At 35.9% G+C, this 25,154-nt stretch overlaps 1 pseudogene; it reads right to left on the bottom strand.

Moving 5' to 3' along the window:
• Nucleotides 1-35: 35 nt before the first annotated feature.
• LOC120138398 lies at nucleotides 36-23,661 on the bottom strand (annotated as a pseudogene).
• Nucleotides 23,662-25,154: the final 1,493 nt, after the last annotated feature.

Here is a 25,154-nt window from a genome sequence, read left to right as displayed (position 1 = left end):
CAACAGAAGTCTTGCAAAACAAAAACGGTGAAGTTTCAACATAATTCTAACAATTCATGAAAGTACCATAGAACAGCTAAACATTCGATCACTGCAAATGTGGTTTCCAGTTCCCCCAACTTCAGCAGGAGGAGCATTTTCCTTTGGTATTCAAGAGATCCAATAGATGATGCAACTCCATTGCCTAAACTTCTCAATTCATGCCGGCTCATGCGAGTCATCTTGCAGTGGTTGCTGCTATTGGGAATGGTGGGGGTGGGGGTGGGTAACCTCTGGGCTTGGGATAGATGTGGCAGGATTCAGGTCTTCTTTCCCCATCTGTTGCACTTCAACTGTAGAGAGTATCTTGATATTCCATACATTGTTCACGAATTCCCTGGTTTTCACAAAACATGCAACAAAAAGAAAAAAGAAAAATGTTAAATCCTATCGAAATCAAATCTCGAACAATCCATTGCAAAACTCTGAAGAAAGAATTTAAGATTTAATTTTTCTTTTGATGCTTTGGCAAAAGTCATGCGAAAAATAGTTGCATATACATAATTTAACATAAGGGAGCAATCTAATGTATTCATCACTGAACTTATCCAGCACTGTGCATTACTTAGAGATAAGCTACATTAAGTCCTGATTTCCATTCATTGACAAAATATATAGACATATTTCCTAAGAGAAAACACTAGGTGAATTTCTAAGTGGTCAAGCTTGATTTTGCTTATCCTGCTGGTCGGTGAATTTGTTGGATTCCATCTTCTCTCCCTAAATTTGGTCACTACAAGACTAATACTGCTGATGTTATTTTAAAAGTTTACAAATGACTTTGGTAGTTAAAGGGAGTTTCATTCTCCCTAGAGGTAATCAAGCAGCTACGAGTGGGTGTGCGTTGTCAATGGATAAGAAAGAATTTTAACAGATACTATCTTGTAATCACCCTTAGACTATTCAAAAAAAAAATTACAAATGCGTAGAAGACTTCCACTAATTTTTTCAGCCTTTCAGGAAATATGAGTCTAAAAAGCAGTTCTACATCAACTAGGAACTTCCAAACCAAAATAAGAATTCCACGAAACCGACCAAGTCTTCCATTTTGATTCAGACAACAAACATGTCAAAAGAAGAAGATTAAATACCATAATGTGAGAATATTATGCTTGTTATTCAATTTACTGACCTCACATAGGTGGTAGAATCAAGTTTTGACTTTTTGCGTGTGTAAGGAAATAGCAAGTTTTATTTTCAGTAGATAGTATTTTACAAGGGCGGCTTAAATATTTGTTTTAATGCCCAAGTTAAAAGTTCAGCTCTATGTCAAAACTTAATCGGCTGATAGTAATGAAACTCTACACATCTCCGCATTCACTGTCGATAAAATAAAACCTACTAGTGCCTTTCAAGGTATCTTTAAGCTTGCATCACCAATTGATTGCTCAACAACTAAGGTTTCCTATTTAACATCTTTCCTCATTATTTTGAGTCAGATCTGGAATTTAATACTGCCCCTTAGTGAAAGATATATTTTTTTGATAGAAATAGAAGGCCTCATTAAAAATCTTCCTATTAGTTGGCTCTTGTGAAGAGGCTACTAGCGGAAGGAGGAAAAGAGTATCTAAATTTATTAATAAACCATAATTACATAAGATTACAACTTACACAATAAACACCCCGAAATAAAATACAGAACTAAACATCAATAAAGCTCCAAACATTCATCCAATCCCCTCCTTCGCTAACTTGTTTGCCTCCCAATTACAACTCCTAGGAATCAATCTAACAATAATCTCCCTAGCAGAAACTAGGGCCCCAATTTCCCCAACCAAAGAACTGAAAAACGTAGGGGCAAAAAATGGCATCAAAATCCAGTCAACTGCTGTTTTACAATCAATCTCTAAGATAAGTTTTCCCTTCAAAGTTCAGAAGAAAGGAATAAATCAATGCCTTTAATGGCTTTCAACTCCACGAACGTAGGAGGACCTGGTCCCACAGCAGTAGAGAAAGTTGTTAAAGTAGAGCAATTCGAATCTTTCAAAATTCCTCCAATTCCACCTTGCAACCCATCACCTCTTACCGCCCCATCCACATTGAATTTAAAAAAATCAGGTGGAGGTGGAAACCAGCAGTGAACCTTCTTCTTCTTAGAAGTTTTAATAGGAATCATGTCTACAAGCAATTGATCTCCTACTAGTAAGTCAGCCTGAATATTAGCATGAGGGAATTTAGCTAAAAACCATTTAGCCAGCCTAAATCTGGAAATAAAGAACTGTCAAATTTCTAGTTTTCAAACACCATCGAATTCCTAATCTTCCATAATGACCACAAAACAACTCTCGGGATAAACTTCCAAATAGAAGAGTAAGCTCTTAGATAAGACCAAGAACAAAGTAGGGAAGAGTTGGGGAAAAACTGAAGAGATCCCATAACCTTAGGAATCTATTCTACAGCTCCCCTGCAACTGAACATGAGATAAAAAGATGTTGAATTGTTTCTTCATACTTATGACATAAAGGACAAAGAACATCTTCCAAGGGAACCCCTCTTTTCTTCAGCTCCACTCTAACAACCAATTTCTGGTGAGATATCTGTCAAAGGAATGTTTCAACTATAGGAGGAGCCAATCGAGACCACACCCACTTGTTCCACTGAAAATTACCTCCAGATCTGCAAGAAAGTGTCAGTCTACAAGACTTAATCGAGAACAAACCATCACCTTTCCCCGACCATGCAAGAAAATCATCCACTGAATCAGTCAAAACTATATTGTCAATCAAAGACATTAAAGTAATCCACTGATCAAATTCCCAGTCGCATAAATTCCTCCTTAACTGAATATTTCAAATCCAACAATTATTTTCAAAGCAACCAAAGTCAGCCACTTTCCCCCATTTATTATTCGATAAAGCAAAAATCCTAAGGAAATGATTCTTTAAGGTAAGATCATTCACCCAAACATCATTCCAGAATGCAATTGACCTACCATTTCCTACTTGGATCTTCGAATTAGACCTCAAACACTCCCCAATCTCGTCTTTTTTCTCATAATTGTTCAGAATACCTCTCCATATCCATGAATCTTGAGGAGAAACGACCTTACTTATTGATAGAGATAAATTAATGACATTATGTTAGCAACAAAACAACTTTTTCCACTGAGAGTCTTTTTCATTTGCAAACTTCCAAACCCATTTCCCAAGCAACACTCTATTAATCAAACTCGGATCCAAGACTCCCAAACCACCATCTTCATAGGGTTGACACACCATTTTCCAATTTACCCAATGAATCCGTTTCTTTGTTGGTTCTTCCCCCCAAAGGAATTTAGCCATCAATAAATTCAACTTCTGATTTACCTTGAACGGAATTTTGAAAATAGAGAGGAAGAAAATCGGCAAGGAGGACAACACTGACTTCACCAACACCAATCTTCCAGCCATCGATAATGAGGAAGCTTTCCAACCTGCTAATCTGTTATTAAATTTCTGGATTACTGGCTCCCACAGAAACTCTGAATTTTTTTCTTTGCACCTATCGATAACCAAGATACGTCATAGGAAATGATCCCACCCCACAGCCTGCTAAATATGCCCATTCTTTTACAATGTCATCTTCCATATTAACACCAAACATCTTACTCTTGGACAGATTAAGGTGTAGCCCTGACATTAGACTAAAAACCCTCATCACACTCCTAATATTAAGAATATGAGTAGGAGAATCTCTGTAGAATAGGATTAGATCATCTGCAAACTGTAAATTAGTCAAATGGAAAAGATTATCAGCCCTACCAATTCTGAACCCTTCAAATGGATCAAGATCAACAGCCTTAATCAACATTAAATTTAAAAGTTCCCCAACTATATTAAACAGAAGAGGGGACAAACTACAGCCTTGTCTCAACCCTTTGCCCATATGAAATTCCTCTGTTGGAGACCCATTCACTAAAATCGAGATTGAGGCAGAGGAAATACAATATTCAATCCATGAAATTCGCTTATCCCTAAAACCCATAACTTTCAATAATCTCAATAAAATCGACCATTCCACCGAATCATATGCTCTACGAAAATAACTTTGAAAACGACTCATTTCCTCCCTTTTTTTCGTCCAAAAATCTATGGATTTATTGGCCAGAAAAGCATAGTCAAGCAATTGTCTACCAGGAGGCAAACTGCGAAGGGCTGACTATGACTTTAATAACTGAAACAAGTATTCTCGATAAAACTTTGGAAATTATTTGTATAAGCTGCCAACTAGGCTTATTGGTATGTAGTCTTCAATACCTTCAGGATTTAATTTCTTGGAGATTAATGTTATAAATGCATGATTGACCCCATGCTCCCACTTCCTTCCACTATGAAAATCATCCACAAATTTCATAATATGAACCTTCAGGATATGCCAGAATTTCTTAAAAAACCCCATCGTGAAACCGTCTGGGCCCGGGGCTTTGACATTGTCCGAATAAAATATTGCTTCCCACACTTCCTGTTCTGAAAATTTGACCTCAAGACCATTCTTTTGTTCATCTGTCAATTTCGAAAAATTAAGATTGATTTCATACACCTCTAGCGTTGCTTTTGTATTATAATTATCCTTGAAATAATCGAAGACAAAGGCTCTCATCTAATCCGGATCTAAAATTTCTTCACCAGCCACCTTCAATGCCGAAATGGCATTAATTCTGTTTCTATTAAGTGCACATAAATGAAAAAACTTCGTATTTCTATCCCCATCCTTTATACACTTCAATATTAACCTCTGCAACCATATATTTTCCTCCTTCCTATGCAAATTCCATAATTCATTCCTCGATTGTAACAACAGATCCCATTCTTGAGTAGAAATCCCCCCACCTTGTAACTTCAATTCCAGATCATTTATCCTGCCTTCCAATTCTGAAATATCTTCAGAAATCCCCCTATTGTTTCTGCTGGGCCACTTCCTGATCACCTGTTTGGTTCCTTGAAGTAATCTAAACAATCCCCTTCGACCATTATCCTCTAACAAGTAGTTGAATAATCAAAAAGGCTTAGGTCCCCAGCTTTTGCATTCTTCTACTAGCACCACTGGATTATGATCCGAGAGGGATTTTTGTAAGGATCACTTTTGGAAAGTGATTTAGGAAGGAACCACTTATTAGAAACTGATCGAGCCTTACCCAAGTGGGAGACTATATTATTGCACCAAGTAAATCTCCCTCCTACTAATGGTATATTTATAAGATTAAAATGTTGTACAAAACACCTAAATAGATCCATGGAATGTCAATTCTGTGCAACTCCACATTTTTCCTCTGGTTCCAGATAAGCATTGAAATCCCCCCTATGCAAACTGGCAGATCTACACTTTGCACAAAACACATCAACTCCCTGAAAAACTCCTCTTTATCAGCCTCTACTAATTGACCATACACATTTATTATAACACAATCAAAGTTTATCATCTTGAACTTCCCTGATAATGCCGTGAATCTACTCTGATTATGTTCTCTACTGGCCTCAAAAAAAATTCTCATTCCACAAACACAGCAAGCCACCTGCAAATCCATCAGCTGGATGAAAACTACAACCTTTCAGCAAATTGCCCCTTAATTTCCTCCATAGTCCACTTTGGCAAACATTCAATTTTCTCTCCTATAGTAGTAAAATGAACGACTTATCTCTATTAACAAGTCTAGCCACTGCTATGATTTTTTCTCTTTTCCCAAGACCCATAACATTCCATGTAATAATTTTTAACTTTGACATTTGAATTGAATATCATAAACACCATAATCCATCCAATAAAAACACTCAAGATCCCTTTGCAGACCCCTTCACCTCCATCTTGAAGATCTCCTCCTCTAAAAGTTGTTGCCCCCCTTTAAAAGTAATCCCCAACATGTCACAAACCTCCCTAGTAGCAACAACTTCATTCCTAGCTTTAACAGAAGAGTGAGAAGACTGTGAAGACGCCCCGACTTGTTCCAAAGAATCCTTGACCATACTTCTAAACACCCTTCTATAAATTCTATCATAAAAGCTGATAGACACTTCACCATCCGAGCACACACTTCCTGAACGACGTGGAGCAATCCTTAACTTTCTCTGGTTATTTAAACTTTTTGACCGAGAAAGAAATTGAACATGAATTTTTGAAGAGGCTAAATGATTCTCTTTTGCTTTAATCTGACCATCCATAATTAGTCCTGAACTAATTCCATCTTGATTCACAGAGTTTCTATCTCTTACACTCAAACTTGAGAAGCTACCCTCATCGAGGCTACACAGATTATCCTCCATAACCATCTTCTTCTTCTTTGAACCAGCCGTATGATCAACATAAACATTACCCCTCTAAATCTTTAAAAATCTGTGTACTGAAAACATGATCCCCATCTAGAATTCTCGGGCCAACAGACTGCTCTTTATCCATTTCAACACCCTGTTCACTTTGTACCACTTCCTTCTCCCCCCTGTAATTTCTTTCACCAACCTAGCATCACCCTCATCAGCAACTTGTATATAATTAGCTGAAATGTAATTGGGTTGGAGTATAAATTTCCCCCCAATCCATTTTAGATTATATGCAGGCCCATTAGGAAAGATTTCCTTAATTGGTGTAAAAGCAACCACATTGTCATCTGGTTGGGCTTCATCATCCGGGTCATTTGTTTCCCTCAATCCCAGACCCACGTGATTTCCAATCTGGTTTTCCCTATTTTCCAAAAAACCTGACAACCCACAATTAGAATTTCTTGTTGTTGACTTACTCGATTGGACTTGTCCCCCACTGACTATATTCACACCACATTTTTGTCCATTATTCGACCAAGAAATGACTTTAAATCTAGACTCCTCTGATATCTCATTTCTGTCTGCTGCTAGAGTAGGACGCCGACCATCTCCCTGCACGGATAAGACATAATCATTGTTCAATCTTTTTAAAAATTTCTCAACCATCTTCCTCCCCAATTCTTCTGGTTTATTCAAAACAGACCCCAGAGAAACCTTAACTTTGAACGATCTGCCATAAGAGCCTATTGTAACCGTATCAGGGACATCAAAAGGACTCTCCACCCTGAGCAGAACTTTCGCCGACAAGAGATTCGATCTTCTCTTTGATTCCTCATTAAAACATATAAATTTTCCCCACCTCCCAATAAGTTTTTTCATGAATGCCTCATTTTAACACAATAGAGGCAATCCATACATCTCTATCTGGCAAAGGGCCAACGGAACTCCATCATCGTTCATTACTGGAGCCAACCAATCAAAGCATAAGAAGAACTCTTCCTTCTTATTCATCCATTTATGAGAAATCATCAACCGAATTAAAAGTAATGATGCAAGCATTCCATGCGTAACCCTATCTCGATACCTGGACTTCCACTCCCTCGATCTCCAAAGCTTCTTTTTATCGAATCATGCTCGAAAGATGATTTCATTATCACTGTTAATGGTCGCTTAACCCATTATGAATTGTCTGACGGAATATGCATCTCCCATATATTTCTCACATCAGTTGCATTCTGCTTTAAACCCTCCAAGTTTGCCCGTGACACTAGTTCTCTTCTCATATTATAGTCATAATTAACAACATCCTTCTACGATCTGCCATCCCTCATGCTTCTCATCAACTCGACATTCCTCCCAATTTTTGAAATATCCTGTTTCCCTAACTTAATCTCCAACATCCTCTTCCCATCAGCAACTTCCCTCCTCTTAGCCTTTTGATACTTAGCAATCCCTGCTGAGACTCTTCTCCCATCAATCCACTTCCCATTCACAAACTAGATTTCCTTCTTTCTACTTTCTTCACCAACAAATTGTACAAATGCAAAAGTAGAAGACTTGTAATTTGGTTTCTCTAAAAAACGTGGGATGAAAATTCTCAAAATCTGACCATAAGGACTAAAACAATCCCTTAACACCCCTCTTGAAACCCTCTTACTAAGATTATCAATGAACACAGTCCATTCCTCATCGGAGACGTTGGACTTTTTCGAATTTTCTCTAATTCTCTCTCTACCTATTGCACTCATTCTCTCTAGTGCCAGATATTTTAAAAGCCCCAAAACTAATCATCTCAGAACCATTAATCTTCAACTATCAGAAAGAAAAAAATATTCTAAAGATCCTGCAGAGAAGGAAATCTAATCAGCAGCACAATAGCACAATAAATGCAAATTTAAACCTTAATTGGGTGAATCCGGAAAAAAAATGAGAGCTGCATCAAGTAAGAAGATCATGCTTGAAGAGAGATATTTTAAAGTAAATTCATGAAAGGTTCTGAAGCTGGGAATACTATCTTGAAGAATAGATTCAAAACATTGCAGTTTGAAAAATAATAAAATTTATTAATGAAGCAGATGAATTAGTACATTTGGTGCAATAATTACAAAAGTATATAATAACTGAAAAAGATTTGAATACTTATGCTTAGAGAAAATTTTCAAACAATTAGGATGTTTCAAGATAATTATAGTTTGATGAACTTTATTATTGTTTGTGATAGTGATTGAAAAAAATGTTCTCCCAGTTGTCTTAAATTTGGTGAACAATTATAACATAAAGAATGTTTTTCCATCAATACCTCAAAACCACAAACAATTATTCGAACATAAAAGCATGGTTTAGAACTTACTGCCAAGGGTCACCACCAAGGAGAAGAATATCATTCTCCTTGTCGAAAAATACAAGCTGCCAGCCTGATCTCTGAGGGTCCTCTAATTGGCCTTCAAGACCAAACATTTGAGCAAGCTCACAGCGCAGCTCATCATAGCTGATGAACTTGGAAATATCCAATGAGTGCCCAAAGGACCCTGACTTGTGAACCTGTAAAAACGATTAAGATAAAAAAAACCACATGAATCGCTATCCATGGGAGAAACTAGACATAATCTGTTAATTAGTTTCCAAAATCACCAATATATGATAATATGATTGTTATATAAGTAAATACTAAAAATATTAACTAGTTGACTTTTCTAACCAAAATAGGAAAAGAAGAAAGATGGATTTTATTAGCAATGGCATCGTCCAAAGAGCTCACATTAGTTCTACAGAAAGAATTACAGTTAACAAACTCATATCTGCTGTTGTCTGTTGGACACTATATTAGAGATCTATTAGAAGGAAAAAATCCACAATTCCACATGTCTAACCTTTGATTAATCATTAATGTGGCCTCACAATATTTGTTTTGTACACCTCAATAACCTTATGTAGCACTGCAACATGTTTCACCCTTTTTGAAAAGAAAAAAGATAATTTTGCAAAGATATATTAAAAGAAAACTGCTATTACCTTCTCAAGGTTGTAGTAGGAGGTAGGGGTGCACAAAAAATCCGAATATCCGATTTTGCGAAAAAAATATCCGAAACCGGATTTGGGAAAAACCGGATCGGATTTTTTTTAAACCGGTTATTTTAACCGGTTTGGAGAAAAAAACCTAGACCGGTTTTTTTACCGGATAAAAAACCGGTTTTTATCCGGAAAAAAAAATCGGTATGGGTTTAAAAAACTAGCCGTTAATATAGCCGTTGGGGGGGTTTTGTGACCGTTTTTGACCGTTTTTTTCTTTAAAAAATTACCATTTTACCACCCTAAACATGTATAAATAGGTTGGGGATGTATTTGGTTGATTACAAATTTCTCACTCGAAACAAAGACATTTGGGATCACTACGATTTATGTGAGATGTCAAATGGCTCGAGGAGGGCGCGTTGTAAACTTTGTCTAAAGTTTCTTGCATCGGAAGGAAACACAACGTTGAAGAACCATTTGAAAAAATCATGCAAGGCACTTCGCTCAAGATCGGATCCTAGTCAATCGAATCTTACACCGCAAGGTGGTGTTTTTGTTTACGACAACGAAAAATTACGAGAAGCGTTTACAAAGTTCGTGATTACAAAAGCATTGCCGTTCGACCACTTTGATGATGAAGATTTCACGATAACAATTCAACAACTAATGCAACCACGTTATACTCAAGTAAGTCGTACTACCCTTAGAAGAGATGCTATAAAAATGTGGCGTACGGCGAGGGAAAAAATGATTTTAGGATTCCAAGAACACCGTTATGGTGTGTCGCTTACATGTGACGTTTGGAGTTCCCCTCATAATACCGGAAATTCTTTTTTAGCCGTTACGTCACATTGGTTAGATCAAGATAATTGGCAAATGATGAAAAGAACAATCCCGTTTGAATTATTCGGTGAGCCGCATACCGGTGCTAATTTATTTACACTTTTAAAAAGGGTAATTTGTCTTTATAAATTAGAAAATAAAGTTTTTTCTATATCCTTTGATAATGCATCGAATAATACAAACGCGGTTCCAAGATTGAAAATATTACTTTCACCGATTTTAGACGGTGCGTTTTTTCATACCCGTTGCGTTGCACACATAATTAATTTATCCGTGCAAGCCGGTTTGGAGGTTATTGAGCCGATTAGATTAGAATTTAAAACAATGATAAAATCGGTTCTTTGTAACAACAACAAAAGACTAAATGATTATAAACGATTTTGTAAGTCCGTTAATAAAAAAGCTTTGGGTCCTAATTTGGATTGTCCAACTCGTTGGAACTCAACTTGGATGATGATGCATACTGCCTTAAGGCAAAGGGAAACATTGCAAACATTTCACGATCGGCTTTTCGAGAGGGGTCATGTCCCAAACATTTTTCTGGATTCGAGTTGGGAAACTATAGCCAAAATAACCGATTTGCTTGAGGTTTTTAAAAATGCAACAACTTTTTTATCCGGTGTTTATTACCCTACTAGCCCGTTGGTTCTTAATCAAATATTTTTGTTGGCTACCCGACTAAATGACTTTGAATTTGAAACCGAAGTTTTTCAAGAAATTGGCTTTGCAATGAAGGAAAAACTTTTAAAATATTTTAAGGAGATTCCCCCCATTTTTACTTGTGCCGCCGCTTTAAACCCAACGTTAAATGTTGGTGGGGTTGAAACACTAATTGAACAAATTGCGTTTGCTTTTAATCTAACCGATGATGAACCCAACTTTGTCCAAAACCAAATAAATTATTTTAACAAATGTTTTCGAGACATGTTTGCAATTTATTTAACTAAATACGGATCAAGTAGTGTAATACACGATCAAATGAGAATGAATGCGGAATCATCTAGTAGACGTCCAAGTAACATAAATTTGAATCTTTTTAACACTCTTGTAAATTCCCAATCCAAACGATCACGTACTACCACCCCAAGTAGCGAGTTGGGAAATTATATGTCATGCGATTTTCTATCAAAAATGACATTTGAAGAGTTTGAAAGTTTGGATATTTTGGCTTGGTGGAAAGAAAAGGAAGCACAATTTCCGATTCTAGCTGCCATGGCCCGTGATTTACTAACCGTCCAAGCTTCTACGGTAGCTTCGGAATCCGCTTTTTCTGTTAGTGGCAGGGTTATATCGCAACGGAGATCAAGACTAAGTCCCGAGTCGGTGGAAGTATGCATTTGTTTAAAGGATTATTTGGATGGAGCGGCTCGTAAGCAACATATCACCACCCTAGAAGATGCAATTGATGCCGATTTGGAAGCAAACTTACACATTGAAGAAGTCGAACTTAGAATATCCCCTCCAAACGAAGAAGGCGAAGATGATGAAGAAGAGATGGCAATGTAGTTTATTTTATAACTTTATTTCAATTATCGTAAACTTTGTTTCAATTATCGAACTTGAAGTTTTTAAGTATTTGAATTTATCGAACTTGGAAGTTTTTAAGTATTTGAATTTATCAAACTTGGAAGTATTTAAGTATTTCAATTATGTTGAGTTAATTAAGTATTTCAATTAAGTATTTGAATTTATCGAACTTGAGGTTTGATGCTTTCTCTTTGATTCTCTCTTGATTCTAGTTGCTTGATGTTTCTTGTCTTTGATCAATGGCTTCTAAGCTTGCTTAAATACACCTTGAATCACTTCTGAACGTTAGTGATAATTAATGAAGATAATATAGCCGTTTAAGTGTGAAAACATTTAATAAAAATGCTTGGAGCGTGGGGGAATCGATACCCTCTCATAGGGAATCGGTTTCCTCTCATAGGGAATCGGTTCCCTAAGTGTAAAATTCAAATATTTCGATCGTTGAATAGGGGGAATCGGTACCCCCTATGGGGGAATCGGTTCTCTCCGAGCATTCTGGAAATCTCGGAGCCAAACCATTCAGTGAGGAATCGGTACCCCCTTGGGGGGAATCGGTTCCCTATGAGCAATCTGGAATATTAAAATCGGTTTTTTAAAAAAACCGGTTTTTTTAAAACCGAAACCGATTACACCGGTTAGGATATCCGGCCCTCCAAACCGGTTAAAAACCGAACCGGTTATTTTATAAACCGATTTTTTTTCTATGAGAAAAAACCGGATCGTATAAAAACCGATCCGGATCGGATAAAAACCGATCCGGATGATCCGGATCGGATTGAAATCCGACAAATGTTCATCTCTAGTAGGAGGGTTTACTTGGTTCGCATTTTCAGAGGACTGCAAATAACCCGATTCCTCCACACAACTTGAGGTAGTCATGTCTGAATTAAGAGGAAAATCTATGCAAGGAGCACTTGCAAAATTTGAAGCAGCATATATATATATATATATATATTTTGATAGAAAAGATAGCCTCGTTAAAAAAACCCTTCACAACCGCCAATCTACAAAGGTAGCTCAGCGGACATTGGAAGGAGTAAAAGAGTACCATAAATTTTATTACTGAAAAGCCAGATACAACAACAGTACATTATACCAATTACATCCGAACATCTCCTACCACCTAACAGAAAAAACCCAGAACAAGACACCTAACCAATCCCTACTTTAAACCCCCTCTTCAAACCAAACCAATTCCCAATTTGGCAAATTCATCTGCCTTATGATTGGCACCTCTCTTTACATGCCTAATGACCACACCCCTACTTAACACAATATTAGTCATTCACCACTGCTTTAAACAAAGGAGTACAAGAAACAGGATATTTAATCCATTCTAAAGCAACTAAACAATCAAATTCTAAGATTAGCCTTCCCCTTGATGCCCACTCCTATTCCAAAAATAGCTTCAAACCCCTCTTAATAGCCAACAATTCGAAGCAGCATATGGAAGAGACAATGAATCATTCTCATTTCCAATATTTTTCAGGTTTGCCATCTCCTGCTGCAGCATAAGATAAGAGGTATCAATGCTAACCCCAAACGGAATTGCCTTGCAGCTCAATCGAACTGTGGTTAGCAGAATACTCTCTTCTTGGAAAAGCAGGTGATAAGTTGGAAAGTCTTGACTGTGCAGTTACCAACTTTTCACCCTGAGGCAGTATGCAGCTAGCAGCTCCCGCAGAAAGCTGTGGTTCAGTAGCTACTGGCTTGGAAGAAGAAGAAGAAATGATTGGATTTGATCCATTCAAATTGAATAAATGGGAAGCTCCAACCTTGGATGATGAACCTAAGATACTTTGCATAGAGGAAACATCAGATGTGGCTATAGGGTTCCCAAGATGGACAGAAGATGTCTGCTGCTGGCATTGTGAAGCAACAGCTGGCACAGATGAGAACTGAGTCTGGTTGGGTGATGCAGTAGTAAAAGCAGGAATTACATTAGAAGACTGCTGTGGAACAGACAACTTTGGCAGGTTCTGTGTTTGTTGAGACTGTTGCTGTTGTCGCTGATCATTGTACAATTTGGGGTGTTGCAACTGCTGCAGAAGCTGAACCTGTGAAGTGGCCTGGCTCCCCTGGAAACTTTGAAGAAAGGTACTTTGTGTATGTGACTGCTGTAACATCTGCCTCTGAATTAGAGCAGATGACCCATTCGATGTGCTCTGCAGATGCTGAAATTGCAAGACAGATTGAGAGCCTACTTTGGAAGAATCAACTGTCCTCATTTCCTGAAGAGCGGCTGAAGCCATTGCTTGGTAAAGATCAGGTTGTACGACAGGTATTGAAGAACTATCAACCCTTGTCATCCCGGGGCAACACCAAATCCTTGTAAATTTAAAGATTGAATCCCTTGATCTCTGAGCGCACCTTCAAGCCACATCAGTTGGAAACTGATACTCATATCTCCATCTTTCAAAGCTGGCAATACAAATAAACTGTTTAGTAAGAAATAGAGAACTAATTTCAGGTCTACTCAAGAAGATATTATGTGTATTTCAAAGCATCCTTAGCAAAGATTCAAGCATACAATGGCAGGAGGGTGGTGCAAACGGCCATGGTCGCTTCAATCCCAGGGAGAAAGGTGATGGATACATAGGGAAGGTTAATGGTTCTATCTCCCACAAGGAAATTTTTTTTTTTGTTGATAAAAAGGGAGGCCTCATTAAAAATCCCCTTCATAACCGTCAAGCTACAAGAGTGGTTCAATGGACATTAGAAGGAGGAAAAGAGTGCCTCAAAATTTTATTGCATAGATACCAAGTACAAGTAGAGTACAATACCACCAAACACAAGGACACTCTTGGTTGTCTCTCCCCTACAATGGATTCATCCCAGCCAACCTGGGATTAATAAAGGTGTTCATGTCAGATAGTAATGAACAAATTGCCTTTTTAAGCCAAAAAGAAAGAATAAAAGAAATAACATTGAAAACTCAAATAATGCACTTAGAAACTTCAAACAAACCTTGACAGAACGCCAATGTGAATTTTGCCAGTGAACAGGATCCAAGTCACTAATGCCAGTTATTATACCCATATATCTGATACAAAAGCACTCAAGTCAACAATCGGCCATTTATATTTGCTAATAATACTACAGTCAATTGACAGATACAATAAAAGAAACATTTACTTAAGGAAAATAGTAATTACTGCAGAAGAAAACACCAAGAAATATAAGTGTTTCGCAGAAGCAGGAAAAGATTGAGAGAATTAAGACCCACCGGCGGACACTTGACTCTTCAGTCTCAAACAGCATCCTAAACCGCATACCTACAGAAACCTGGGCATGATGAACTGCTCTAACAAATTTGGCAAGAGGAATGACAAACTCTGAAGGACTAGCCCTGTAACCAAGCTACTGTAAATGACAAAGAAATTATGTTGTAACAGCATGGGTACTTTTCAATTAGTAATAGGTAGTTGGCCTTGGGTTGTAAAATATAGTAAAACAGCTATTAGTTCCAGCCGCATGAGCCACTGCAGTGAGAAGACCAATGTGCATGCTATCACTTGACAAAACAGGCAAAGGCATAATAGTCTGAGCATGACTTGCTCTGCGGATACCCAACAACAACTGATTCTTCTCATTCCTGATTCAAAAGAACATATAAGAGAAAAACCAGAAAGATTGTAGGCAACTTAGCAAGCTCAATGATCAGTAGAATGGGAAGAAAAGCAGGAAAGTTTCAGTAGCCACTGCCAACTATCAATGGCATTCATTAGAGCTGAAAAAGCATATCCAAACCTAAACTGAGCCTACCCAACCCCATTTGGCAAATAAGCCGCCCAAAATGACAAACTTATATTGAATTGACTTTAAAACTCAACAATTTGAATACAGAATAACCCAAATCCGAGCGTCTAACACAAAAATCCAAACCTATAGCAGCCCAAATAAAAAATGACACAAATTTTCTTGACACTAAATGATACAATTGCCACTTCTAGTAAGTTTATCATTTCAGAAGTGAAAATAGAAACCGATACTTTTATAGAGAAGATATATCCATATACAAATAAAATGCAATCACAAATTATATGCTGTCAAACCATACGGGATGATTTCACTAGATTGTTTCTATAGAAAATTGAGGAGAGTATTTTGTATAGTGATCATCTACAACCAACACTCCCCCTCAAGCTGGTGAGTACATCAGCTTGAATATGATTTCATCGAAGATAACTCTTGGCAGTGCTTTGGTGAGGACATCAGCTAGCTGATTTTTAGTAGAAACAAAGTTCAGCTTTACTACCCCACTATTTTTTTATGAGTAGAAGGTCTCGTTAAAAACCCCCTTCATTACTATCCCACTATTAACTTTTTCTAAGAAGAAATGTCGATCAATCTCCACATGCATAGTTCTGTCATGGTTAATGTCCGCGTTTTGTGAGTACTAAATATGGACGCGAAGTATGTGCAAGTATACACAATCGAACAAGTAATACAATGATGATTGAGTATCGTATCCACAGGGATTGGAGTAAATTTATAAGTTTAATCAAAGCAAAGAACTACTTTATCTAAGTATAGTTAGTATGATGGTATGTATTAATGAGAATGTTGAGGCAATGTGAAATGTATGTTGATGGGGATGGAATGATAGTGTGATGTGGCAGCAAATGGAGATGTTTTGACAAAAAGGATGGAAATATCGTGGAAAAATAAATTGTGTAGTGCAATCAAATGAAAATGTAAAGGCAAAACAAAATGTAAACACTATATTTGAATAGAATGACTTGACAATCCTCACAGAACAAGTTACAAAGGGAATGAATGATAGAAGTCACTTAGGAAACTTAAGTCTATCTTCTCACGATGGTCATACTTCTATGTCTTACTTCCCCGACAGAGTTTACTAAAATGCCCTATGCTATCTCTAGTCAATGGACTCGACAGGTTGAGAATGCCATGGCAATACCTCTCGGCGTTAGCAGGTGCAGGGATCCTATTGGTGCATATCAACAGAATATGTCACGGCAATAGCACTCAGCGTCAGCACTAGCATCTAGCCTCTCGACCGAGACTACTCTTTTTAGTCGATTGAAATCCTAGCCTTATGTCTAAGGTTGGATTAGGTATAGTTACTATCTAAAACTTATTGCATACGTTGATCATCTTTAGTTTCTCTCGAACACTAAGGTTTTTTCCTAAGAATTGGCTACTCTCATAACTCCTACAACCTTAAGTCATTAAGCACAATAAGCAAACAAATAAAAACACAAAAAGAAAACAAACCATCTATTAAAGAAAACTTAATCATCCATAGTGAACTCCCACCAAATAAAGCTAGTTCATGGTGGGGTTCGAATAATCCATGAAACAAATCATAAAATTCATTCGTTCCATACAACCCAAATATGATAAGTGATAAAAAAACAGCAAAGGGATGGAGGAAAAGCCTTCGACGTGCGCTGTTGGAGCTCCCCTCGGCCACCACGAACCGCTTTAATTCACTAGCTCTTCTCAGACGCCTAGCCTGCCACTCCCTCGAACTTGTTAATGGAGGAACCATAGTCACATGGATTGCGGTACACTCCGGTACGGGAACGTGGAACGGGATCGCAATTCGCTAGGTCCCTAAAATTCGGTACGAGAGGGGGTAGACTCATTTCGGATCGCTCCGGTACGATGTACCAGTTTCTTAGGTTGTTATTTTTCTACATCAAATTTTATAAGTAACTTCAAGACTTCAAATATCTTAGAGTAACTTCAATACTATAGATTTCATTCAATAACTTCAATACTTCAAAGTTGAAGGACTAAATTTATAATTAAACCAATATCTTAAACAGTAAAAATGCAACAGTAAAAAGAGTTGGTCTTTACTTAGGTTTCTGAAATATTAACTTTACTTTTTTTCTTCTCACACTTCAACACTTCCTCATCTTCCTTTCTTTTCCTTTACCAAATTACCTATCAAAAAAATATGTCGACTCTACCGCCGACTGGGGAGATCGGCCCTTCCACCGTCTTCGTTACCGCCCCTTCTCCTATTGAATCCTTACCCCTATATTTGTTTCTTTGTTTTTGTTGTGATGGGCTTTTGTTTCCTTTTCTTCTGCTGTGAGGGTTTTTGTTTTCTTTGGTTTGTTGTGATGGGTTTCTTCTTTCTTTGGTTTGCTTTCATGGGGTTTATGCTTCCATTATTTTCGCTATGGGTTTTTGGTACACTAATTTCACCGTTCCGGTACGCGAACGAACCGTGAATTGGAACGGACGAACTAAAACGAGATTCATGGGGTGGAACGCGTTCATACCGCTTTTTGGATCGCAACGTACAGTACGTATATCATGGGCTATTGAGTGATTTATGTAACTATGGGAGGAACACCACGTAAAGATGAAGAGAAGAAAAAATGTGGAACTTTTCTTCCAGCCGCCTCTCCTCTCAAAAGTTTCAAAATCAAATCTCCCAAATATGGTGACCATCAATCCTATTTATAGTGGGAATAAACCTAGGGATTTTTGTCAAAATTCCCATTGTACCCCAAGGTTCATTCCCTTCACATAAGGGGTGGTACAAAGGTGGCAGTGGTCCCCTCCTAAGAGGCTGCAGCACAGAGCACGTGTAGACAAAGACAGTTGGCTCTTATAAAAATATATTGTCTTTTCTGCCCAAAAATGTCGTATGAGTTGTCGCGACATTCGCATTTTGCTCAGCATATCCAATTTGTCATGGCAATTCTCCTCGCGCATCCTTGCTCCCAAATACTATACATCATCAAACAAAACACCTTTCCCATGACGCAACACCAATTTCAAAATAAAATGTCACGAAAAAATATATCCTCCACATGCAACTATATGATCTTATATGGGCTTTTAGACAACCAATAACTTAAGTAAAAAGGCCATAAATATAGCATTTTACGGAGTTTCAGTGAACTGGATTTTTAGCCTTACTAATTGCATATTGACTATCACAAAGTAGCTCAAACTTATTGCCTTACTTATGTAACACCCCCAACCCGTATCCGACCCGGATACAAGTCCGAAGTGTCACATTGACTTTTCAAAACAATCATTCGTATAAAATAGTGAGTAATTTAAAAAAATTTATAACATTTAACCTATTCAAAACATTTAAAAAAATATATCAGAGTTCATACAATTTATATCTTTAAACTACATGCCAACTACACTCTATATACAGTACATATATTTTCTGATCTGACATTTGGTAAGGAGAACTGACCTGTCTTGCTCCGCATTACTCTTTACTCTTCTCGAAACCTACGTGTGAAACAATCACACGCTAAGTCGTTGACTTAGTGAGGCATATAAAACATAATAATAATGCATTTCTCATAAATATAAACATTCAATCTATGAATTCAATCGGGTCGCATATAATTCAATATACATGATAACATAAGATAATACAAGTACTTTTAATACATTTTTATCGTATAAGTATATATATAACGAACATTTCTCTACATACCATGGAACAAATATACTACTTCACAACAAAACATACATAGTAGCAAATCAATTTATTTATTTACTCTCTGTAAAGACCATGTATTAGCCCATGTATACTTTTGAGAACTTAAGGTATGTTAGTACATTGAGGTTGTGCACATATATGCTGTCACCACAGCTCGATCAATGTCCCGAAGGACCAGTCCATAGATTCCGAAGAACCTAAGTAATCAGTCCATATGTCCCGAAGAACATAGGTAAACAGTCCATATGTCCCGAAGAACATAGGTAAACAGTCCATATGTCCCGAAGAACATAGGTAAACAGTCCATATGTCCCGAAGAACATAGGTAAACCCTCGACCCTTGGCATGCCAACTATACCCCTAGCTCTCATATCACATAACATGGGCATTATCATTTATAACAGTTCACATTACTTATTCATATTCTTTCTCTTATAAACACATATCTTTTCTTTTCAGTCACGTATCACATGTACGTGTAATCATTGATCTCATAATCACATGTTCCTTCTCTTCTATCACATACCACATGTATGTGTAAACATATATCTAATATCATATGTTGCATGTAATCACATAGATCGTATCATATAGTTTCTTTCACATATACATGTAATCACTTAGTCTATTTTCATGTAATTCTTTTCACTTCTCATATGATTTTATATTCATATCTCACATAGCTCATATCACCTTGCATTGTTTCATATAAACATAGATGTCATATCTTGTTCGCATATATTTTCTATATGACTCATATATCTCATAGTTCTTTCACATAGCTCACTATCATATTTTCATATCATATATCTTATAATAGATTTTTATATCATCATTTGTTTCCTTTCTACCTATTCATAATCACATAACATATACAAAGCATATCATTATCTTTAGTCATGCATACATACAATCAATGTAATACAGATAATCACATATAATTATAACAACACATAATCATGTCCATGACTTCATGCATATTACTCTAGGAAATAGACTCATCGCAAGTCTTATTTCCATTAAACACTACATATCACTAGTATGCACTCACCTCAGCCTTGCTTTGATTCGATTATAATCCTTTGATTATTCCGGAACTTGTTTAGGCTCAATATCTACATAATATATCATTTCAAAACAACTATCAGAAGCCTAAACTTTAAACTGATGTTAATAACTTAAACCGGTTTAATGAATCAAATTCTATATTTTCATTTAGGGGGGAATCGATACCCCTAAACATACTGGAATTTTTCGTTCAAGAGGGGAATCGATTCCCATTCATAGGGTATCGGTTCCCTCTACCCAGAAATTGTATTTTAAGCTCGAAAATCATCAATTTTTCCTTCAATTCTTCTATTTTAAACCTCTACCATGTCATTAAACTCAACTACCATTACTTAAACTAACTTATATCCATGAAAATCATCTATAACTTCAAAATCCTATCCTTCATATGAAATTCAAGAATCATACTCAATTTTCCATATGTTCTAAATACAATTCTAACACTTCTATCTTCTTATTCTCATAGATGACAAGTCAAATTCAACTTAAAATTCAACTTATCAACTCTATTCCATGATTTCATATAAAAACTCGTTTTCTTAAATCTCTTATAACTTCTTCATCTTTTGATTTTAAGATAACTTAAGCTTTCCTTAAGCTTAGTTATCCTCTAAAGATCAAAACTCATGCTTAAAATCAACAAACAATCAAGAAATTAGAGAACTCACCTTTGCTTGCTTGGCTCTTTCTTTCTCTCGTACATGAAGAAGAAGAAGAAGATGAAGAGAATATCTCTTCATCCTTATCCCCTCTAACATATATATCCTTATCATATTTATTTTTAATTCATTTATTAGTTAAATGACCATTTTGTCATCTACTTCATTTGATAATTACTAACAACTTTTAGGATTTATTTCCAGATAAATCATTGAACTAATCTATTCTTCTACTTTAATCACCAAATTCTGAAACTTTACCATTTAGTCACTAACCCATAGTTTGGGATGTTACAACTTATCTCTAATTTAACCTGCATCCTTTTCAACCATATACCTTCAATAATTCCAAGTGCAAGGGCCATATACTCTGCTTCTGCACAATTTCTGGCAACAACCGATTGTTTCTTCCTTCTCCAGGTGACTTGGAGACAATAATTGTGACTCCTAAACTGGTCTCGGATGATGTTTGAGTAGTCATTTGACTAGGGTGTAAAGGATCTTTTAACCTAAACTAATATCATGTAATATTTACAATAATTTAAATCTTTAATTTTTATCATCTACAACTAACAGTTTCAAGTCCCATAAGTGATTTGAAAGCTATTTGCAGGATACTTCTTAAGCCAATCACAAAGCAAAGGTACTTCGATTATAAACTAAGTAAAATAAATTATATAAATTATATGGAAGACAGGAAAGCCTATTTACCATATAAAAAGGACTGAGTCACCAACAACAAGTCTCTTTGCACTAACAAAAATGCTCCACCCAGTTGTAAGAAGATGCCTCTTTGGCTGCCCTGCAAATGAGCACAGAGACAAACTGATCAGAGGTTGTAATTACACCCGTTGAAATTCATAATCTTTTCATCACATAAGAAAGCGTATATCTCCGCATAATATATCAACTGGTTCACCAAAACAGCTCCCACTGTCTCATAGTGAATGCAACATTCCAAGCATATGAACATATTTCTTGGGTCATCATCTATCACTCAGAGAATAGCATTTTGTTTTAAACTTTTAGAAACAACTGTATCAAACGCCCAAAGGGTTAAGAAATGTTATAGCACCTTCAAAACTAAACTAACAGCTTCTTGGAAAAGTAAATAAGTTGAATATAAAATAAAAGATGTGATGACAAATAAAAAATCAAAACCATGAAATTTTGAAAATTATTCAAGAAAAAAAACTGGAACACAATCTCGAAGAAAGTTATTTTAATCAATTACCTCGGAATGTGTCTAAATTTCCACTCATTATCATGAAGATCCCGAGAAATTAACTCTTGAGATGGAGGTTGCTGAGAGTAATCCTGGAGGTGCAACAAAAATTTTAAAATAATAAAAAGTGATATCAACCAATTCAATTAAACTCTAAAGCAGTTAATTAAATTGTTTGTAACTGGCTCAAACATACAAGAGGAGGAAAGACTTTTTCTACAGCCCGGCAAGGAACAGAAAATCCTCCATGAGTGTTTGTGTCACTTGCTGTCAGTATTTTACAAAAATAATTGGTTGGTTGTTTGCTAGGAATACCCAGTTCTAAAGGTAATAGGTACACATCCTTTTGCTCTTGCTACGAGAATGCGTTCAAGACAACAAGTATATAATGAGAAGATTAGCAAGCACTGAATCCTCAAACAACGTTGAGTTCTCATACCGGACTCAGTGGCTGCAAAGTCATTTGAGCATATACTTCATCTGTTTCTACACCTGCCTGTACTTGAAAGAATAAACGCCTGGATAAGCAAACAACTAAAATTCCATAAAAAGAAAGTAATCTAGACTGCATTAACTTACATGCATAGTTGCATTGTGTAGCTGACAGATGAGCTGAGGGGATAAGCTCGGATAGTTTGGTATACAAGCATCAATTACCTTGTTGGTCGAAGAAGAAACCTGTAGAGGAATCATAAACACCAACAGCCCACTGAAATATTTGAAACAAAACATACAGTTAATTATAGAGTGCTCTTAGCTGTGACGTGGTTCAGCTGGTCAATCAGCAATTCATTCATTAACAAATAAACTAGTAAGAAGTTCAGCAATACAGAAATGACAGATTTAAGGAAGTTCTATGACTACATATCACTGGGGAAAAAACAACCTGAATACTTACATAGCATCTTGAAATTCTATATTATCCTTGAAACTTCTTCTTGTGAACTGTTTTCTTGAGCATATATGGGAAAAAATAGAATCAAATTAAAATAAAAAAAAAGCAAGAGAAATGATGCGGGCATAGTTTCCTGTTCACTATGAGGGGAAAGTAAACAACACGGCTTCCAGCAGGCGGCAGAGACAGCAGAGGACCAGCACATGCATGCCAAAGTTCAGAATTCAAACATTTCTTCTTCCCTATTCAAAGGTCTTTCTTAACTTCAGAAGATTGCAAAATTAAAAGTAAAAAAAATGCTAAGAAAAAGAAAATAGCAAAACAACTGTTACCTTCCTGAATTTGCTGATTAAACCCTGATGAAGAAAGTCTCATTCTTCAAATCCCAGAAGACAAATGGAATGTGGTCCTTTACTCTCAAATGAAAATGACTTGCATTAACAGCCATAGGTAAAGGGGGGGGGGGGGAAGAAGAGAAGAACATGCCTACCCCCCCCCTCTCTTTCTCCACAAGGAGCTTCTCAGCTTAATATAAAACCAACATAATAAAGGGAACTGCCATTTTCTCAGCAGGGGATCATGGAGCTTAGATCCTGCCTTTTGGTTTCACATTAAAAAAATGGAAACCCTGGCAAGCAAAATTAAAGACGGAACTTTCCTCTTTGCCAGATCTTCAAATTTGAAAGCTTTCCAAAACTATAGTATCACTATCACCCCTCTCAAAAGAGTACCTTTCGTCTGCACTGTTGAGTTATAACACCAGAAAATGACACTTCATTAACAATTTTCCTATTTTCTTTTTCAAATTTCCCGAAGAGAGAGTTATGCAGCAGGAATGCACAATACAGATTGTGGTACGAAAATGTAATTAAAAATACTACATTTTAAATTATGCAAATAGTATCTTATGTTTTCGGTATAACTTCATTTTTTTAGAAATATTATATGTATTCTATAATTTTTTTATTTTTTTATAAAATTATAGAATTTTTTATTTTTATATTATTAAAATTGAAAATTAGTGAGTTGTTTGTTGCGGGAGACCAATATGTTCATTTTGGAAATTGACAAAGACCCAAGGGTTATTTATACACATTTATTAATCAATTTTTTATATATTTAAATTATAAGAAATAATTTGGCTTGAACTAAAATATTTGAATTGTTTATTTAAGTTAATTTGAAAATATGAGTATCTTGAATAACTCAATTTGATTTATTTGAAACTGAAACTTTTATTTTTTTAATCGAATTTAATTCTTTCCCTATTAATAAAAAAAATAAAAAAAATGGACACAAAGATATTAATTTATAAAAATTTGTCATGGGAGATATTAAAGTTGAAACAAAAATATTATTTTTATAAAAAGTTTAAATATATACATATATATATATATATATGGCTGGAATTAAATCAATTTGGGTGAAACATTTATAAATAATATATTTGTTAAAATATGGATGAAAAAAATACTTCATATAAAAATTATTTGTAAAAAAATTAACAAAATATTATTAATGAAATGATAAAAAAATATTGAATATGTATTTGATTCTCAAATATTTTTTTTGTTTTAAAAATTACATAAAGCTGAAAGTATGAAAAAGGCAAATATCATTATAACAATACTAATTATCTTTTTAAATAAAATTATTTTAATAATTTTTCATCTAAATCGATATCAAGTTAACTTATATAATTAATTCAATCGATAATTTTTATAGTGTAAATTAAAATTTGAAGGTGGATTAACATAGGAAAGTAGTATCATAAAGAACTTGAGACTTCAAAAGTTAGACAACAATGTCTATACTACTATCTCAAATATTTTGAGAAATTGTGTTAAGTACAAGGCAGTATCTGTTTAAAGATAATTCTTAATCATTTGATATTGAACGCTCACACCCGTAACATTTATAGTGCTCAAACTCGGAATTATCCTTTACTACCGAGATCACTTGGTTCGTTCATCTCGGACAACTGAGTTTGATGTGTTTTTAGGGACAAAACATATGGCCTTGTATGTACCCAAAAAAAACATATGGCCTAGTCAGGCTCCCTGCTAATTGGAAAAACATGGGTCGGACCCAAACTATGAAAACTACTTGATGGTGGTTCGCCCACACCTAGTAGCTGCCGATCACAATTTGTATTGAACAACGAATGCAGTTGGTGAAAAAATAAAATTTCAAAGCAGCA

The sequence above is a fragment of the Hibiscus syriacus genome, unplaced genomic scaffold (assembly GCF_006381635.1).
Source record: "Hibiscus syriacus cultivar Baekdansim isolate YM2019G1 unplaced genomic scaffold, ASM638163v2 tig00110691_pilon, whole genome shotgun sequence".
Lineage (NCBI taxonomy): Eukaryota > Viridiplantae > Streptophyta > Magnoliopsida > Malvales > Malvaceae > Hibiscus > Hibiscus syriacus.
The sequence above is the reverse complement of the archived record's forward strand: the minus strand, read 5'-3'. Positions and strand labels throughout refer to the sequence as shown.